A 21797-nucleotide genomic window follows, 5' to 3' on the forward strand; every position below is an offset into this window, starting at 1 on the left:
AACCCCCCTTTGGAGATAATGTATGATGGAAATAGTTACCAAACTTTAGCATGCTGTGTGTGTGCAAAAAATAATTTTTTTCTGATAGCTATACCAAAAGTCCTGGGCTTGGTTTTTATTGGCTTGTCTGTGGTCATGTGACCATCAATGCACCAATCAGAGTGGCCAAGAGGATAAGTTACTCTGATTGGCCAATCCTAAGTCTCATGTTCTTTCCTAGAGGCAGGGAGAGACCAGCCTTATCTGAATTAGAGAGAGAGAGAGAGGGGAGGGTGGGTTCCCCAAAGAGAAATTGCTGTTAATACCAGAACTGGGCAGGCAAAAACTCTCATTAATGATGTTTTTTCTATTTTCTGAGTCTACAGAAAAAACTATAAAACTATTTGGCTAATTCAGGCTCTCTGTTCCAGATTTAGTTATTGGTCCTATCTCCTTTTTCCTCTGAAATAGATGAGCATATTTACAGTTTTGCTTTGTCCTCATAACAGGCAGAGTATGTCTGCTCTTGACCTTGGGCTTGTCCAAGGGATTTACTTTTGGCCAATGGGACACTGGCAGATGGGATGCAGGCAGAGATTGAAATGTGCCAGTGTGTTTGGGTTTACTCTTTTGCACCCCTGCCACTGCCATGAGAAGAAAGTGCCTTGGGTACCTGTTGGTCCAGGAGCGTAATAAACATGGAGAGCAGACCTGATTTGCTACCTGGAGCCAAGCCTAGTTAGGTTTAGACAAGATGGGCTGAACTCCAGTCGAACCACAGATGCTTGAGGGAGAAGTAAAGCTTATTGTTATGTGCCATTCAGATTTTGTGTCTGTTTGTTACATAGCAATAGCTGACAAAGACACCTCCTCTCTCAAATCTAGCTATGAGTAAGAATGAGAAATGAGAACATAAGCATGAATTAGTAGTTCTTGCTTACTTTCTCAGTAAATAAGAGGTTTCGAGTTTCTATTGTTAGATCCATAATATTTCCACTATTAGTTGCATTTCCCCCAGTAGTTGCTTTTATTGGAGAATTATTCATCTTCCTTCTCATTTGTCAGTCTGGACACCATCCATGGAGTAAGTAAAAATGATTTCTAATTTGGTTAAGTAAGTTCTCACCATAATTCCCCCATATTAGATTTTACTTCTATCATTCTATCTTTCTATAAACATCTCCCAAACTCTGAGTTTATAATTTGTGTCCTGAAATGTTTAACATTGAATATGATGCTATAAATCATCCACTGCTCTGAGCATGTTCAACAAAAATTACAATACCATTATTATGACTACACTTAGGCATTTATAAATTTGTCTTTAAATGGGGATGTATCAGGGGTTTCAGCTGCCCAGTGATGGAAAAATATTACTGTCTTCACAAGGACAAAGGAGTCAGTACAATCTTTCTATATGCTTGGAGACTCTTTGGCGATGCCAGCATGGACAGCTGGTTTTCCACTTACAGTAACTTCTCTGTTAAATGGAAAGGGAGGGTGGATGGGCTATTTTCACGTTTCTTTCTTTTTTTTTTTTATTATACAGGGCTTGAGGTTGCAGGAAAGAGCCACTCCTATAGGCTTCCCATTTAGTCTGAGGTGCAGATGTTCAAATAAGGCACGTAAAGAAGCAGAGCCATGGTCCCTAAAAGAAGATGGTCTGGCCCCACAGTCTTGGCTTAACAAGGTGACGTTTTCTTTGGTGAACTCATTGGAGAAGGCAGCGTAGTGGTGAGAGTGACCTTTGAGTCAAACTCATGTGGATTTGAATCTCAGCTTCAACCTGTGAGAGCTTGGGCATTTAAAAATTTTATTTATACTTTCATTTTATTCATTGGTTCGTTTATTGTTTTAGGTCAAGTTTCATAGAAGCAGAGCCTGAGACAGCAAATAAGATGCCCTTGACTTATTGAGGGAGTGCTCTTAGGCTATACCTTTTAGGAGAATGAGGGTCAGAATAGGGAAGAGAATGTCAACCAAGGATGTGGTCTCAGATAAGGTCTAAAGTTGCTGCAATCTGTGGGACACTCTGAAGCATACATCACACGACAGAGGTGTCCTTGCCTTGAGGCAAAGTACCAGCCATTTTTTTATATGGTTGTAAAATACACAGAACATAAAATTTACCATTTTAACTATTTTAAAGTGTGCAATTCAGTAGCATTAAATGCATTCACAATGTTGTGCAGGCTTTACCATGTCCTAATTCTGGAACTTTTTCTTCACCTCAAAAGGAAATCCTGTACCCGTTAGCAGTCACTCTCCTTCCTTTCTCCTCCCAGCCCTGGGCAACCACTCATCTGCTTTCTGTCTCTATGGATTTGCCTATTCTGGACATTTCCCATAAATGCACTCATACAATATATGGCCTTTTACATCTGGCTTCTTTCAATTAACATTGTAGTTTTGAGTTTTATCCGTATTGTAGCATGTATCGGTACTTCATTTCTTTTTAAGGCTGAATAATATTCCAATGTATGGATATATTACATTTTGTTTATCCACTTATCAATTGATGGGCATTTGGGTTTTTTCACCTTTTGGCTCTTGTTTACAGTGCTTCTATTAATGTATATGTGCAACTTTTTGTTTTAATTGTTTTCTTTCCTCTTGGATTACATACATAGCTGTAGAATTGCTGAATCATATGATATTGCTATGGCTAACTTTCTAAGAAACTGCCAAACTGTTTTCCACCAGGGCTTCAGTTTTATATTCCCACCAGCAATATGTGAGGTTTGCAATTTCTCCCTGTTTTTGCCAAAACTTGTTGCTATCTACCTTTTTTACTATATCCATCCTAGAGGATGTGAAGTGGTATCTCACTGTGGGGCATCCACCTTTTTCACCCTCAAATAATTCAGTCATTTACTGCAGGCTGCCCTGGGGGGTTTAATTTCCCAACTGAGGTTGCTCCTATTAGCCAGAGGCAATTCTCCAGGGAAGGGAGGCAATTGTGAGCTGTTAGCAGACCACACTAATAGCAGCTGAGTAATGAGTTTACTACATTTGTTTACTCAACAGACATTTACTGAAAACCTATATTATGCCAGGAACGGTATTAGGTGCGGGAGATGCAAAGCACAGACTGGTCTAACAGAACTGGAGTATTCTGCCCTTGATCAGATTAACACACAAAATAAAAATGTAACCCTGACCAATGTAGGGAGGAAGACGGACGTGGTGCTACAATCTAAGAAGATTTGACCTAGGCGGGATGGTCAGAGAAGTCTTCCATGTGGCATGAATGACTGCGGTGAAAACATGAATCTTCAGTGGAGGAGCACACACATGCCATACTGAGATTTTCCCATTGTTTCCGATATTGAGGAGTGAGGTCTGCCATTTGTGGCTGATGCTGCCTCTCTCTCGTGGTGGTTTGTTTTGTCATCTGTTTGTAGTTTTTATTGTGAAGTCACCTTAAGCAGGGGTTATTATCCATGAGAGTCCTGAATGCCTTGGACTGTGGAAGTGTTCCTACCAGTATTGACGTGTAAGCTTGAGGTCTCTGCATCGTATGGATAGGAATTTGAGAGAGGCACGATTCAGAACTAACTGACATAAGCAGAGGTTCCCACAAATCAGTATTGCTTTATTGTGGACAAAGCTGAGATTGAACAGCATGGCTCAGTTGCGTGGAAACCAGATGCTTCCTAAAACTGCACCTGAAAATTAGACTGACCTACTTAGCCACAGATAAGGTGGAAAACTGCTGAACTCGCCGCCAGGTGCTGTCCAGACCTTCACTGCAAGGTCAAAACAGACAGAGCACACTCTTAACAAGAATAGATGAAGGGAATAAAAGCTTTAATTGAAGTGCAAAATGTCCTGGGTCCACAGGGGAGATTAGAGAGTGTATCTTGAAGGAGGTGAGATTTGAACCGGACTTGACTTGAAATTGACTGATGTGGTATCTTCCCAAGATTTGAACTTGACTGATATGTTACTCGTTTGTTTAAAAAGTATTAACTGATTATCTCTTATGTGGTAGGCTACACTAAGTTAGATGCCTAGGAATTGACGCATCAATGCCCCTGAATTGGCTTCTTCCCTTCTTTCCTTCCCCACTTCTCCACTGGTGCTTCTTGAGGTAAGCTCTTCAATCAAATACTTACACTCACATCCTTATCTCAAGATCTTCTTGTGGACAAGTTAAGACATTTATCTCTGTATAAAGTAAAAGTTCATATTTTTATTGTTTAGATAACAACATAAGAATTAATTATTACGTACAAACATAATTAAACATCAAGTTAAAAAGTTATTCCCGAATGCATATTCATTAGATCATTCATCCGTCAAATATTATCGAGCGTTGTTGAGCAATGTAGGTCATTATTTTAAGCAAAAATAAATAATATCAAACTCTGCCTATAGAAAAGTGCTGATTGAATATTACCTTAATGTGAACAGGATTCATGTCACTAAATTGACTGGAATAAGCTTAGGCTTGTTTTTTTTTTTTTAATAGGTTTATCTTTCTTCTATTGCACCCATTCTAATATGTTTGTAAGAGTCAGATGCAATGTTGACTCATCTGCCTTTTAAATGTCAAATACTTTCCATGTGCCGTCAAAGGACACTTATCTTGAGCCCAAAGTGCAATGCCAACCCAATTATAGGAACTGTTATCTATCAACTTAGTGTAGACCACCACTGTCATAGCAAGGTTGGGACTTGGGCAATCACAGGACAATTTAATCAGAGATCAACCTACTTTTGAAAAACAGGTCAGGATTATTTGATAGCCTAGTGCAAAGTTCCCTTGGATGGCAGTATAATCTTTGCTTTCATGTCCTTTACTCTCCACGCAAGCATGTACTCACACATGCACACGTAAACAATAACAACCATTAGTAGCCATTTTTTAATAGTATAATTCCAATATCCTAAATGCTAAGCCATTTTAATTTTTTCATATTCCTTTCTAGTCTTTGGACATAGACAGATGTCATTTTTATGTGATTATAGTAAGACTTCTGTATTTTATTCATTTCTTCTAACATTATTTTGCCAGCATTTTTTCCCCGTGGGGGTTTGCCAATGCTTTTTAGAAAGATAGCAAGGATGGAATCCTTCCAGCTGGAATGGGTTTGTACCCTTTGAGCTCACATTTGGGGACTCAAAGAAAGAGCTGCTTTTCACTTCTGTTTTCTGCTCTAAGTTATGATCTCCTGGCTCCTGGTTCACTCAGGGACTAATGTGTTTGGATAGTTGTCTTAAGTTGGAGTGTTCCACAGAAGACCGAGTGTAGGAAGGTCTTGGCTCTTGAAAGAGGTCTAGTTTGTTTGTTTATCATTTATTTACTCATGCATTAATTTAGTGTCTGTTCACTGAACATTCACTGAGTATCTGTTACCTACCAGACAGTGATCGCAATGCTATTTGCAGGCTGGCGATGGAGGCTGGAGACCATAAGACCATAAGGCTGGAGATCAGGAGCAGGAAGTTGCAAGAGATGAGGGAACATTAGAGCTGAGTATGAGCAGCTACATCTGCCCATCTAAAACAGAGGCACCTGGTAAGCCAGCTGAAATGGAGGACCCAAAATACTAGAGACCAGGGCACAATGAGAGGCCTGTAATCTGATCCAACAGACAGACGAGTACTAGAAAGACAGGCCATAAATGCTCAGCAGACATCCCAGATCAAAGAAGGATGCGGTCAGGTAGGAGGAGTACAGATTTAAGGCATTAGTGATGGGAAAAAACCCTGAAAAGGAAAGCAAAGAACTTTCCATGCGTCTTGAATGTGGCTCCTATGAAGGCAGAAACCCCAGGCACAATGTACCTATGATCTGCTGTCAGAGTCTCTGGGAGGTGTCATCGACTTGAGCCCGGCCACCTGAGTTTGAGTCCCATGTGGACACTAAGTGACTTTGGGTGAGTTACTTAACATCCTAAGGCCACAGTTTCCAGATCCGTAAAATAGTGATGACATAGAAGTGCTTAACTCATAGGGTTGTAATAAGGTCTAAATTAGTTAATGCTTATAAAGTGCTTAGAACAGTGCCTGGCACAAAATAAGTACTTATATATAAGAGCTAGTAAATAAAATTAATATGTAGTGAAGGAACGCATTTCTTGACAATGACAATTCTTTTCAGTATCCATAACCACCATCATTTTTAGAAATTTAGAAGTCTAAATGACACCGTGGTCTTTTTCTCTTCCTAATTATCTACTTGTGGTTCTAACCGTGGTTTTCTTCCCCTACCACAGTGACTTCAGTCTCCTACCTATCTTCCCCCAACAATGGGTGCCTTCACTGTTGGTCTTGTTGGTTGTCAAGCCAATCTGAAGCATCTTCTAGGTGCGTTCAACTCTCACACGTATCACAACCTTACCTTTTTGCCTGTCCTGTGTCCTTGGGCACTGACACTGAACGACACTTCCCAGCTTCTCTAAAGCCTCCAGACCTCTCAGCTGTTTACATACCAGCACAGTGACTCTGGAGCCGCCTTCTATTCAGAAAGCAGTCGTACTCCATTCTGGCAACGGGTGGAGGTTTTGATGAGACAATCCTCACAGCCCGGCTTTGTGGCTCAGCGAGGGGGCTTTAGCCATCCCTGCCTGAAGGTCATCTTGCATTTTTTAGTTGGACAGGGATCATTTCTCTAAAAGAGCAATCAGGATGCTCTAGCTCCCAGGCCTTTTCCCAGATCCCAAGCCTAGGAAGCACTGCCAAGTACGCCCAGCCCCTTGGTTGAAAGGCTTAACGCCAGGAATGGTGCCATCATTTTAGTGGTTAATAACAAACAGAATGATAGCCTGCATGCCTCGTGAACACCGCCGCCTGCTGAGGCCCGGAGCAAGGATCTGGTGACAACTAAGGAAGAGGGCACAGAATCAACTTTCTTTCCTCTTCTTTTTCTTTTACAAAAAGACTCTTTGTTTTTGTCATTTTGTGTGGGATCTGAGCAGATTACAGTAAAGAGAAATGGGGGCAGGCCCAGGTATCCAGGAGATGGAAGAGAATTTGCATTCCAATTGTGGAGCACATGAAAAGGCTATTCTTCCTGATTCAATTGAAAGGTGCAGTTCAATTTGGGGGCTATTTACATAGGCCCATATCTTTTCCCTCAAATTTTAGCGAGGGGAGGCCCTGCCGATGACCCAGGGAAGCCTGTAAGGAAAGGGCAGCAACTCTGTGAATCCGGATGTCCCCATTGGACCTTGAAGGTTGAAAGCTGCTTATGCTACTTCCAATTTTTAGGTTGCTAGTGTGTTCAAAAAAGAAGATAATGCCATAGATGATTGCCCAAAAAACCCCACAAAAATTGGCTATGCTAAATATTGACTTTTGGCGAAATAATACATTTAACACACACACAATACAATGATTGCGTGTGTGTGACTTCATTTGTTGATAATGTCAGAAGTTTGTATTTGAAGAACAGGATGAAAATGAGGCTCTTGCCAGATGGTTGCCATGCCCCATCTTCCCCGAGATGGTTCTGTCCAAGATGCTGCACAGACAGGATGCCTCCTCCCTTCCCCACTGCAAAGATACCCCCCTTCATGGAAGACATCATCGCTAGTTTACCTGCCTCCCCACGAAGCATTGTACCTCAACTCCAGCTCCTCCTTTATAAACCATAGACCTCCAAGAGAGACTTCACCTACAGCAAAGCATTCTCTGTTGGTTTGGAATAAACCTGAAAATCAAAGCGCCTCTCTTCTCTCCTGTTCTCTCCTCTTTTCTCCTCTACCCACCCCCTTCGCCACACACTGAAACCCAGCTCCCACCCTGTATGCATCATCCCCTTTCTGTCCCTTCCACACAGACTTATTTCATAAAAATGTCAGCTATTAAGTTAACATTATTTAAGGGGCTTTGGGTCTTAGTTCCTGAAAGCAACTTAAGCTGGATGGGTAGAGGCCTGACAAGAAGGCCTGGCTGTATAAAACATGATCCACAGGGTACTAAACCAATACCCTGGCTGTGGGCTTCCAGTGCCCCTCAATTCATCACTGCAGTAATGATAAGGATCTGATGTGGAGGGATCCCTACTGAGGGTTGAACCCCTCATGAGCTGTAATATGATCTGCAGGGGAGGGCCGATGGCCCGAAACAATGTGAAGAAACCCTGTCAGATAAATAAAACAAACTGTTTGTCCATTAAATAGTTCTGTCAGGAAGAGGACAGAGAAGCAAACAGAGCTAAATCCAACTCTTTTATGGAGGCACAAAGCCAGGGACACCTAAACTAAGCTGGGGAAATAACCCTGCTTAGGAACAGGTTGTGGGGGGGGGTCCCAGGAAGGGGATGGCGGTTTGAGGTATCAAGATCTTTGTGCTCTTTGATCTCAGGCAAATCCTTTAAGCTCTCTGGGTTTTGGTCTTTCCATCTGTGAAATGGGACCCATCCTCCTGGTCTCCCCGTCCCCACCTCACTGGGTTGTTGAGGTGGACCCGTGGAAGAATTACATAAAAAGGGTTTTGAGGAAGAAGGAAATGACTGCATGAGGCTCAGAAATGCAGATGCCAGCAAAGGCCAAGCTGATTACAGAGCTGCTTGAAGCAAATTCCCATGCACTGGGAACCAGAGAATGAAGGGCTCATTTCCTGGGGCAATGGCAACTCAGTGCCACCAACATGGCTATGCGGAAATACAGCCTACTGCCACCAAGTTTTTGAATTTTTTCAACAGAAGCTCAAGATATGGAGTTTTATGTGAAATCTCAAGAATTCTAAGTGTTGGCAGCTACTGTAAGAAATTTTTAGAATTCTGTCTGTATTTAGTTGAAAAGCTACGTGGATTAGATGCAGCCTATGGTTTGCAACCTGTGGACTAAGGGAAAGCAAGTGGAATTTTTGCGTGATTGCCACCACTGTTCCTGCCACTACTGCCGGACAGAACTCCAGGACACAAAGGGAGCAGAAGCAGCAGTCGCCTTTCTCAAACCCTCTGGTCCACCACACATTTGCATTAGCTCTCTCAACTTGATGTACTTTTACTGAATGTTCACCACAGCTCATTGAATACTGCACAGAATCTTCAGATAACAAAGATTCTCTTCAACTGAGTATGTTAGAACTGTCCTCTGTACTTTTTATTACTAGATAGAGGACACTGGTCCTGTCCCTAGCCAGAATTTCTCAGTGGGAGCACTACTGGCATTTTACACAGGCGCTAAATAGCTCCCTTTGAGGCCTAGGACAACCAAAGAATGCCACTTCATTCAAAATGCCCCCCAAAACTCTCTGCTACTTCACATTTGTGGAAACCACAGATTCTAATTCTGTGTTCTTGAAGAAGGCTAAGCAGACCCATTTGGTCCCACAGATGGCCAACATGACCAGCCCAGGCCTCTGTTATGCACTTCCCGGGGCATCCCGGAGTGGCTTTACTCTATGAGGTCTCAGCTTCTTAGAACAACAGAGGCCAAGCCAGCGAAAACAGGGTGTGTTGCAGAGGGTCATCTTTGGGTCCCAGCCCAGGCTCCGAGTCGCCAGTGTTACTACTGGAACAGACAAGTTCCTGGGCCTCATCCTGGCAGGCCTGAGGATCTGGCCCAGGGATATTTATTTTCATGTACAACTTCACTGGTGAACCCAAATCATTTTGAGAGCCATTCATTTAACAAAATGGTCAATGCTTCCTCTCCTCTAAAGCAGTGGCTCTCAAACTTGCTTTTCTTTAGAATCACCTGGAAAGCTTTATAAAATATTGCTCCTTAGGAACTAGTCTAGGAGACTAGTTTGATTTGGTATGGGATCAAATTCTTACATAACCGCTGAGAGCCTGGAGGTAAATGGGGAGCTCTTGTACCTTTGCTATATTTTTGGAGAAGTAGGTCTGCTTATCCTCATGTTACAGATGGCAAGGCTGAGGCCCAGAAATGGAAAATAACCATCATGGTCTTGTATCCAAGACTAGAATATGATTCAAATGTCTTGTCTTTTTCTTAAGAGTATTACTATGACCTTTTTTTTGCAGAATCTGCAGCCAAGTTGCTGCATTCAAGCTGTTCACTGTTGGGCTAAAATTAATTTTTTGAGGCAGTAACCATGGCATATTTTTTGCGTTGAATTATGTCTATTTTCTTGTACTTTGTGTTTTGTTGAAGAATTCTCTCCCTAATCGAGCAGGACACAGGTTCTGTGCTTCCCTGGCTTTGAGGAATTTATGGCAGAGCTTCCTGGCTTTTATTTCTAAAGTCTTGTGCTGATCGAAGAGCCTATGATGTGAGGGTCAAGGGATTGCTCAAGTCAAGGGACTAAAAAGCAGTTCCCAGAAGCTAAGGGAGGAAGAGATGGAGGCTCAGCATTAAAATGAAAATAATTAAGAATATAAATATATATTATATATATTTTTATATAATATATAAATAAAAATATAAATATGTATAATATTTTGCTTAGCTAAGTTTTTAGATCAAAAGTCAGATGGACAGTCTTTAGTTCCGATGTTAAAGAGCTATTGGCCATTTTGATTTGAACCATCACAGAGGAGGTGAGTCTTGCATTAAGGAGATAAAATTAAACACACGGAAAAAAAATTTTTATTTTAAGGGATTCCTTAGGTGAAAAAAATTCTCTTATATTTGTTCAAATGAATACAAACACAATTTACACAACATTAAGAAAAAAGAAAATGAAAAAGAATGGATTGGTCCATATGAGTGGAAAATCCAGGGATACAAACGACTTCAGACACAACCCAATCCAGAGCTTCAAACAATGTTGTCAGGAGTCTCCTCACGTCTCCGTGTCTCACCTCTGCATTGGCTTCATTCCTCAGGCAAGTCCTTCCACGTGGTACCCCTTGGGATCCTAGCTTCCATCCTTAGCAAGTCTAGTGCAAACTAGCACTTCTCCTCATTGGCCTGGCTTGAGACATGAGCCCATCCTGGATCCATCATGATGAACAATGTATAGAACATGCTGGTTGGCAAGCCTTGGGTGCTACGTGCATCCTAGATCCAGGAAGGTGGGGTCAATCTATCTAATCTACACGAAAAACAGTGGAGATACGGTGACTCCCAAAAGAAAAAAATCAGGATTGTTAAAGTGAAAGGGGAATCAATCTTGGTCAAGAATGAACAACAGATGTTTTCTGCAAAGGGAGACAAAATGGATGTAGGGAAAGAAACCAAGTCCATTTTCTTTTCTATCTCACATTAGCATTCATTAAATAATAGCAGGAAGTCAAAACAGTGAAACAAATACCAATTGAGAATAAAATCAAAGAAAGGGCCCTTCTCCAAAAGTGAAAAATTCTGACTTGATATTGTTTTCAAGAATTTTTTTCTCTTAAGAACCTACAGTAACTCAGCTTGGCTAATAAAGTGTTCGCCTAGTACATTATGGAAGCCTTTTGGGAGGCTATTGAATCAATTAGAATGATTTGTAATTAGCACACCAACCTAATGACAGGGTATCTCTAAATGGCTTGAAAATAGTTTGCACTCTTAAGGGACTTGTATGCCCCTCTTATGAACTAATTGACACTAGTAATATGCTTACTAGCCTTTTAAAATTTTTCAAGAAAATAAATTTTGTTCAGATTCTATAACAAGTATCATAAATTCCGAATTAAGTGGGTTTGAATAATTGGGAAGTTACTATATTAATTAAAAAGATTCCCCCCATAGAAAATTATCCACCAAAGCCTGTGGGGCTGTCACAATCACAAATGAGCATTTTTGAAAATTCTGGTTGATATTAAGGAGTCATGTCAGACTGCAGCAATTCAAACAGAATAGAAGCTGGAAACGATGGAACTGTTACTACAAATGTCATCGCCTATAATCCTAAGGATATTCACAAATCCAAAATAGTGTTAAAAAATGCCTTATAGTTTTTTCAAAAGTTTGAAAGGTAAGCTTGGGAATTTTGGTCAACAATAGCAGTTCTGAAGTCAGGCAAACCCGGATTCACGTCCTGGCTCCTTCCGTACTCTTGCTGTGGAATCTGGGCAAGTTACTGAACCTACCTCAGTTTTTACTTTGTCAGATAAATGGAGATGATGGTATTAACACCTTTGGCGGGGTTAAATAAAATGAGTGTATCTTGCACATAGTAAGCCCGTATTGCTTGCAGAAAGACGCCTGGGTTCACAGGGATTTGATCCAGGGGAATTAACTCATTTTTATCTTATTCTAGTGAATAACCTGGAAGGTACAGAAGAGTCTCCACAACAGGATAGAGCAGAGATTGACTAGTAGTGTGGGATGTTAAATAGTAGAAGTGTGTTTTCAGTCAAATCGTGTTTCCGGCATCCCTTAAGAGCCAGCAATTTTCAATCATTCACTTACCCCCTAGATACTGATGCCCACAGATATTAACCTGAGCCTCTACTGTTGATTGGGAGTTGGAGTCAACACTGGGATACAATGGAGATCAAAACCAATAAGGTAGCCATAAACTTTCAGTGACTTAACAACTTTGGTTAATTTCAACGTGTGATCGCTTCTCTTGAGCAGTAAGACCTGTGACATGTTTTTATACCCATCCAGTCAAGAACAACAGAGAATGAAGTAGCTTCCCTCCTCCTGATTGTTGTTCAAAGAGCTAATCCATGTGATGCGCTGAAAAGAGGCCTTTGCTCATAAAACAAGAAATAGCTCAATACAAAGAATGCTTTCAACTACTACAAAGACCCTTTAGTGATTTTTTATCTTTTTAGGTACTGTGATGTTGTTGGAAGCATTACACGGAGCTGGGTTCAGGTCTGGGTCTGCCTTATAACAGCTGATGTTCTCGGGCAAATTACACAACCTCTCTGAGTTTCAATTTCCTCGTCGATATAATGGATAATTTTCAGTGCCTGTCTCATAGGGTAAGTGCAATATCAGCTATCAATGGCTCGCAGAGTATCTGGAATGTAGTAAACGCTCTCAAGTATATCATAGGCATCAGTATAACTAAAACTCGTGTTGTCATTTTAAGTTGACATAGTATTTCCTCTTACCTGTTCCCATTTAATGCTCAGAATAGGCTTTGAGAGCAGGGTCATTAGCATTATTGTCATCATTAGCCATATTTATAAAGTGAGGAGGGGTTCAGTGACTTGCCCAAGGTCACAGGGCAGGTAAGTGGCAAAGTCAGTCCTTAAAACTATCCTAGAAACATCACTGGATTTACTAATGATTTTCAAAGTGGCCTTTCGGACAGGAGAGTCCGCTCCTCTTGGACAGGTGTGCTGGGGATGCGGCAGTGACCAGGATGGGTGTGAGCCGGCCCTTCTGGATGCACGTTTTGGTGGCAAGATTAACCTAAAGAACTGGGGGCTATGCTGACTGAAGAACCCATGCCTCCCTCCGGGGGCAAACCCTCTGCTCAGCCAGCCACTTGATTTGCTATTTGACTGACACCAGAAGGTTTTTTCAGTCTTGCTTCTGCTATCATTTAAATCATAGCCATGCCAATATATTTTCATTAAAAAATTGTTGAGGGGTCGGCCCAGTGGCGCAGCAGCTGGGTTTGCATGTTCAGCTTCAGAGGCCTGGAGTTCACTGGTTCAGATTCCAGGTGTGGACCTGCACACTGCTTGTCAAGCCATGTTCTGGCAGGCATCCCACATATAAAGTAGAAGAAGATGGGCACGGATGTGAGCTCAGGGCCAGTCTTCCTCAGCAAAAAGAGGAAGATTGGCGGCAGATGTTGGCTCAGGGCTAATCTTCCTCAAAAAAAAAGAAATTGTTGAAAAGATGTTACTTTTGGAGAATATTTCCTGAAACAGCTGGTGAGACTATCGCCTCCCCCCATTCCTCTGGCCAAACTTCCGGGGGATGTGATTCTAGCATTACTGGATCTTCTGATTTTCAAAAGGAGCTAGTCATCTGGATTTTTATATGAAATATCCAAATTTTAAAAATATGGACTCACTTAAAATGTAAACAAAACGTGACTATTGACTGGACGAGGTCTTGGGATTGCCATTTGCAATCTCAGCTGTCACTGCGGTCCTGAGTCATTTCCGAGGTTAGGGAAGATTGCCATGAGCAAGTGACTTTTAGAACCGTGGCTTTTAGAAGAAGAGTGAGTTGGCATTGTTAGGAGAAAAAGGCCAGGAGGCGACTTCCTATGGCTGGAGTATAGACCTACACTGTAGATTGTTGGGTAGGGTAGAGTAATGAGTGAGGGGGATGTGGCACGCAGAGGCTAGACCATGCCAGGCGTTATGTATGGGCCCTGGGAAGACCAGCAGTGATAGTGGTGTGGTTGATCCAATGAACAGATTAAAAACATGGTGCAACGATGACTGGAAGGGGCAAGAAGGGAGCTGGGCGACCTTGTTAGAAGCTGTTGCCGCCATTCAAGCACATACGTCTTATTCTCATCCCCACAGTGCCAGCACTGTACCAAGCCAAATTAATTTTCTCTTGCATTTTACTAGACTAAAGATGACTATCTTTCAGCTTCACCCTGTCTGAGGACGTAAAGGAAGATTTCTGGTGCCTTTCACAGCCTCTGGCACCTCTCACCTACTCGGGTCTCCTTTTGGTTCTCATTTGCATTTCTGTCTAATTCTTTTCCCCTTTGTATTTTCTTTTTACACCTAAATGTGCAATTTTCAACTGTCATTGAATAGGAATTAGGAAGATGCTACACTAAAAAATAGCTTCTTCGTAAATCAAACCTTCTGGCGAACATTAGGGTTTAGGTACCCAGTGCCATTTTCTTTCACATCTACCTGCGGGAACTTTTTTTCCCCCTCCTTACTGCCGACATATATTTTGAGAAATGCAGCCCCAAGTTGTTGTTCTGCACTCTCTGAAGTCGCTGTGAATTGAATAAATTTGATGTTTGATGGCAAACTGCCACGAGAATTTAAACAACTTGTGAGAGAAGATATTTTTTTTCTCTGTCACTTTAAATTCCCCAAAGCCATCCCATGGGCTGATGGGGACAGGGATTGGTTAATAGTGACTGTCCCTCAGTGTGGGCTCCCAAATCCCAATATACAGTTCTCGGGAGCTAAGACGCTTCTCCTCACCATAGAGTCAAAATGTCAGCGTCATCAGATGGACTTGATAACTCTGAAAGTAAGACAATCGGGATAAATTAACAAAAACATTGAAGAAACGATCTTTGATTTCGGCAAAGCAATGTTTTATTATGACGCATAATGTACCATATTTAGAAGCGTCATTCAGAGAGCATTAGATTCTTTGCTGACCGTGTCGTGAAGTTATTTTTTTCTTTTTCTTTTTAAAATGCCCTCAGTTTTCTTCCTCCTTTCTTTGCCCTTACTTCCTCCTTTGGAAAACGGAACAGACGTCTACCTTAAACTAAGCTAAATGCACAAACTCCTGTGCACTTCGTGCACGGTGGAGGGCCTGGCGTTTGGATCAGCCACTTCGTGTGGCTCTGGGTGATGCCTGTCTGCTTGGAGCATGATGCATTTTTTTTTCTGGTGAATCAGAGCTTGCATCTGGCCCCTTTGCCATGCTCCGACTTATGCGGGTTTGTTTTAGACGGCAAATAAATCATTTCTTTCAGATTGGATAAAAAATGGACTGTGCTCTTTGGAAGCAGAAGTCTTCCAGATAATTCTATGTTTGCACTATAAACTATACCAGTCAATTGCACATTCAAGTTTAGATTTGGGCCAGATTTATGCCCCTGAGAAAATCCTATTTTTGCATGATTTAGACAAAAAATGTGTCTGAACAGCATTACCCAGCCTAATTTATATGAAACTGGGCTTCTGCCACCTGGGGTTTCGGGTCTGCTCTGTGAGACGTGTCTGGTATGTGACTAAAAGACCAAGCGAGGAGGAGGCGGCGGAGGGGGGACTCGAGCCCACTTGAAAGGAAGACGGCCATCCCCGCCAACTGAATGGGGCGTGCCCAACCAGCTGGGGGGTGAGGCCACTTCATTGTGCTTTTATTATTGCCTCTTGTGTACAACCAGAACGGCGCCCCCCTCCTCAAGCCATGCTTGGTTGCTACGATCTGTTCCTCGGGGCTTGTGGGCGTCCCCTCCTCCCAGACAGGCCTGGCTTGCTCAATTACCGAAGCCTCCAGCATTCTGGTCCCATATCCTCCAAGTCCCACCTGCATCCAAGTATGTGTGAGAAAGAGGACAAGACGGAGGAACTGTCCCCGTCACCATTTTGGGGGAATTTCTATAGGATGATGCATTCCCCTCTGGATGGATATTGCTTATCCCTTACTTAAGCAAGAGATGTCTAAGGCGTTTTGGTTTTGTCTTGTTTTTAACTGTCAAAGTCCTCTTCTAAGGCTCCAGGGGCCTTTGCTCTTCTCCGAGGCCAAGGTTATGAATCGCTTTATGGCATGGAAACTCACCCTACCCGATTTGCAAATTTCCCAGCCCGTGGGGCCCCTACAAAAAGATTTGATGAATATTTTTTTGAGCACTGACTGCATGCCAGGCACTGTTCTGAGGGTACACTGCTGGGGATGGGGTCCAGAGAAAAATAAGACAGACATGACCCTTACTCCAAAGGGGCTTACAGTTTAGTGGGAAAGGGCACCAGGAATCCAATAATCACAAAGATAAATATATAACTCAGTGCAAACTACGGTCTATAGTGGGGGTCTGATTTAGTGAGACGCCATGGTAGGGGCATGGAAGGGTTTCCTAAGGAGGGGCTATTTGATCTGAGAACTGAGGGATGATCAGAAGCCTGAAATGCCATTCTTGGAAGGAACCAGGCATGTCCACTAGCTCAGGAGAGGTGCCTTGTGACCAGATAGGGTCAATGAGTTGCCCAAGGGCACTCAGCAAGCTAGGAGTGGGGTCATAGCCAGATCCTCCATGCATTTAAGGAAATGCTTAAACATGAGGTCTCTGCAACCCAAAGGGGCTGAACCGGATGCCCAGATCTTCCTGCTTAATAGCTCATCACTTCATCCTCCTAGGCCTTCATTTCCTCCTCCGTGGAGTGAGGATTATAATAGCTGCTTCCATACAGCGATGTTTTAAGACGTAATTGGAAAAAGTATGCAATATGTTAGCTATTAAATAGTAATAATAAATGTTATTATAATAAATGTTAGCTATTACTATTATTTATTCTTGTTTGGTCTTTCAAAGCAACTCTATAGGATTGAAAGATAAAGAAGGACCCCCCGCAAACCCACCCACCAACATTTTATTTTAAACAAAAAGCCGCAAAAGTTGCCCAATCATGCATGCATGCATAGATTCATACAAAATATTTATTTATTGAGTTCTTTCAGTGGTGAAGGCATTATTCAAGGTGGTAGGAAAGAGAAGAGGGACCGAGAAATCAGAGTGGAGTCTCTGCACTCAAGGTTGGATTAAATGTTTGAAGAGCACCGCGTTTCAGAGAATCGGATGCGAGGGTTGGAGGCACACGGAGATGCCGTCTTGATTATGCCCTCATTTCACAGGTGGAGAAACTGAGGCCCGGATCAGGAGCGTGTTAGCTGATATCAGCAGTCCCGTGTCATGTTCCTAACGTGTCCTCCATATAATTACCAGCTGGAGTCCGTTTGGACTGAGAATCTGCTTCACGTCAGTCTCTACTCTTAGCAGAGCAGCCAAGAGAGACTTTCAGAGAGCTGGAGAAAGCTCCCCACCCCAATCCTGGGCCCAAGATGGTTGGGCCACTTCTGAGGAAGAGCAGAAGCAGCTTTGCTCCTTCAGGATTCTGTGAAAATGTGTCGGTTCCTAGAAGACAGCAACTACACAGGGAGCCGCAGACCGGTGGAGGGTTTGCTTTATTGACAGCGCTAAGTGCTTCCTTCCCAGCCTCTTCCTGTCCCAGTCACAAGCCTCCCCAGAATGTGGTGGGCTCCTAGGCTTGACTGCCACAAGTCACACTTACATTTTATAGTCATAACGCGTCTCAATCTCTGACAGGGGGTGTGATGCAAAGAGAAAGCTGCTTTTGGTACAACCTGGTGAAACCCACTCCTTCAAAAAACCATTTAGATGCCAATCCTGGTCCTCCACAGCCAGACTGGACTTTGCTGAGGACTGCTTCTTGCTTTTCCTCGGGCCAAAGTTGTCAACTTCCTAACAGCATAGCAAACAGCTTCTTATTCTAATTGTTTTACAAACGGATTTTGGGGGCTGATCTGAGGGAGAGTCATCCCAGACTGAGGCAGTGTTTAGCCCATGGGGAACAGGGCCCTGGCCTGAGGCTCCTCTGAAGTACCTATGTGGGAAGCCATCCATCCTTCCCTCTGCAACGTGTTTGGGGATCCCATGCAAATCACAGAGAGCTCACTTCCCAGCCTGTGATGCCGGATTCTGCTCCTAGCATTGTTTATCAGCAATTACCCTGGAAGTCCTTCCTGTAATTAACCCTAGCTTCATGGACACTGCTGTTTGCACATCACTTCCCTCCTAAACGCCGCCTCTTTGCCATTATTCCCTGGGAAGATGAGTCGCTGAAGGAGATGGCTTATCTCAACTCAGTTTTTAACTAGCTTTTGTCTCCCAGAGATGTTTGTCAATGATACAACATTTCAAACCAGGCACTTTGCCCCCCTTTCTTCAACTTCTTTTTTTTTTAATAACATTTTCTTCCTTTCCTCTTTTATATTTCTTCCTCTCCCTCCCGTAGCCTTTCATGCATTCAGGATGTAGGAGAGCCAGCATCAAAGCTCAGCGCTCTTCTGAATCCTCCTCCCCTATGGTAAGCGTGCCCTTTCCCTGTCTGATCATTGACTCATAACCACAGAGCGTCCCAGGCACAGGATGGGGGAGAGGGAGGGCTGAATAAGCAAGGACCACGGTCTGCAGCCCCAGAGGAGACAAAAGTGCAGGATTTGTTCAACAGGGCTTTCCCCCCCCCCGCTTTGGGGATAATTGTTTAGGACAATGTGAGCTGACCCAGTCCAGGGAGGGGGAGGGGAAGCCAGCACCCCCAGCCCCCACCCCATCAACTGGCAACTCCAACCAAGTGAAACTCATCTGGTCAGGCTCCAAATCCCAAGGCCAGGCCAGTCTAAACCCGCTCCCTGGGCACCACCAAGACTTTCGATTGCATTATTGAATTTTAATTCAATGGAACATACATGTATTGATCACCTACTATGTGCCAGACTTTGAGTTGACAGGTGACAGCCACAGGCTTAAACCTTGTGGAAGTTAATGTCCTCGTCCCTCAAGACAGGATTTGCAGGCCAAAGACAGCCCTGAGCTCCCCCGACTCCCCAGTTCCTCCCTCCCCTTCTGTCTCCATTAGGCATGAATGGGCATTACATCTGTTTCTTTTCTTGCTGGAAAGCAAGAGGCAAAGACCCTAAAATGGGGACAGACCAGCACACACCTGGGTGGTCTTTAAATTAGAAAAAGTTTTTGCCAGACCTCCTCAGTTGGGCCTGCAGTCTCAATGCTTTTCATTGCTCTCTGCCCTGTAGGTTGGGAGAAATGGGGTGGGGTGGGGTGGGGGACTCTGGCGGGGAATAGCAAGGGCCCTCCATTGTCCCCTCTTCTCTGAGGCTCACACGGATCCCTCCCCACCCAGTTTCCAGCATTGGCTTCCTCACTCAAGCATGATCTGGTCACTAACAAAGCAGGGGCAGAGGTGGGGCGGGGGGGAGGGGACAAGGAAGCAGCCGTTTTAATTTCACATATTTGTACAGTTTAGGTCCTTTTGAAAATTAAATTGTTTATGTTATGGTTTGGTATCATTTTATTTTAAGCGTAGGTTCTGGAGTCAGGCTGTCTGGGTCAAAATCTTTGTTCTGCAGCTATGTGACCCTGGAAATTTTGCCTCAGTTTCCCCATCTGTAAAATGGGCATAATAAAAGTTCTGCCTCATTGGGTCATTGTGAGGAATAGTGAGTTAATGTGTAAGGCTCTGTGTTAGCTCTGGTCAGTTGCTGGTGACAGCTTCCAGCGGTGTGTGTTTATCCTCCTGTCCCACATTGAGAGATTTCCCTCGGAGAATTGCTTTGTGTCATTGAGAAACCTGGTCATCTGTGATCTCACTCAGTACCGTTTTTCTTATTTAAAACCACAAAGTAAGAAACAAGATGCCCAAGATCAGCAACTCTCCCAGAGTCACCAGGCGCCAGGCCTCTTCCTGGGTCTAGATTTTCTATCTCCATCAGAAACGTATCTGATCTCAGGCTTTCTTGGGGTAGGGTTGCCAAATAAGTGTAAGTCTATCACAAGTACTGCATGGGAACATACTTATGCTAAAAACATTATTTATTGATTATCTGCAAGTCAAATTTAATGGTATCCTGTATTTTTATTTGCTAAATCTGACAGCCCTACCTGGCACTTTGCTTGCTAGTGTTTTGGTTGGATGCCCTCGTCCTGAAAGTGGACAGAGGCAGCTAAGCTTCTGGAGCTGGCTCTTCTCAGGAATATTCAAAAGTTCCAGAGTAGATGGAAGGAGAGAGGGGTGTCAATGAGGACTCAATTCTCTCTGTTTTTTATAAAGCTGGTGAGAGCCACTCTCAAAGCAGCTGTGCAGGGCTGTCTAAGAGGACAGAAGAATATGCCTTTCTGAAGGTTTTGTGTTTTTTCTGACTTCACAGTAGTGTTTTGCTGGGGGTGTGTGTCAGGAGAGCAGGGCTGTGAGTGTGCCTTCTGTACATCTGGGCTGTGTTGGTGGGTCCTATGAGCTATGTGATGTATCACATATATGCTTTTCATTTTTGTGTAAACATATAGAATGATTAGCCAAATGGTTAAACTGTTGGGTACAATCGCCCAAACTTTCCAACCTCTCTTTGCTTTGTTCACTTTTTCCAGGAAAGTTCTAATTCGTTCACAAACGGGTGAGACCAGTTGGAGGAGGAATCAAACAGGGCAGACCGATGTGTTCGTGTTCTGGAATTTGCCAAAGGGAACCATCAAGTGAGTCCGGCTAGGCTTTCATGATTGTTATGTGAGGGTCAGCTGATAAAAATTATTAGTATTGCTTATAATCATGAATAAAAAGTAAAATTACTGTCTTAAAGAGGTTTATTAAGAGTGTTCATTTTATAGACGATGCTTCCCACTGAGCCACATCATCATCCACTGGGCTTGTAATGTCAGTAAGTAGCGTAGCCTGAAGAAGAAAGCTGGTTAGAAAACGTGCGTGTGTGTGTGTGTGTGTTTCTTTTTCTTCAAAGAGAATGATGAGAGAAATTATTTAGTCTCTAGCCACAACAGTGGTGTGATTCAGATCCCAGTATTTATAGAGGCAAATTAGTCAATGCACCAGCATACTAATGTGGTAGACACTAGTCTGACTGGGGGGGAGGGAATGTGGTATTTCTCCAGGAGGTGGTTAAAGGAGACCCAAAGAGCGATACTCAGGATGGAACAGGCCTTCAGTTATTAATCTGAAGAGGAAGATTGTTTGGTTCTTACCAAACATCTTCCAAACGTTTTCTTCTCTTCTATTTGCAAAACTGCAGAGAAATATAATTTTCTGTTTGTTACATCAACAAGTTCTCATCCAAGACCCCACAGTAAATAAGTAAATAAATAAATGAGGTCATAATTTCTTAATTAGATCCTAGAGGAGACGGCTGGGAAATATTTTACCAAAATTAAAACTCTAATCTATGTTTAGAGTTGCTAGATGACATTTCAGCCACTCCGAGCCAGATCCTTGCTAAAGCAAGCGTGAGTTCCTGTGCCTATTAATTCAGCAGCTTCCCTTTAAGAGAGCGAGGGACTAAGTTGCAGGCGCAGTTTGTGGTATGGCAGGAAATCAGCGACAAACTCTGGGAGATTAAAGGAGCTGGGATTTAAGAGTAAAAACATAATGGAAGCCACTTTTTGACACAAACTGTTTCCAACACACGTGCAGCAACCATGGGCCAACAATAATATAATTTACATTTGCCCCCTTTTACCTGAAAGAAAAGTTACTTCGTTTCCTCCCATTAACTGGATTGGCGATGTATCCTATT

The sequence above is a fragment of the Equus przewalskii genome, chromosome 3, assembly GCF_037783145.1.
Source record: "Equus przewalskii isolate Varuska chromosome 3, EquPr2, whole genome shotgun sequence".
Taxonomy (NCBI): Eukaryota; Metazoa; Chordata; class Mammalia; order Perissodactyla; family Equidae; genus Equus; species Equus przewalskii.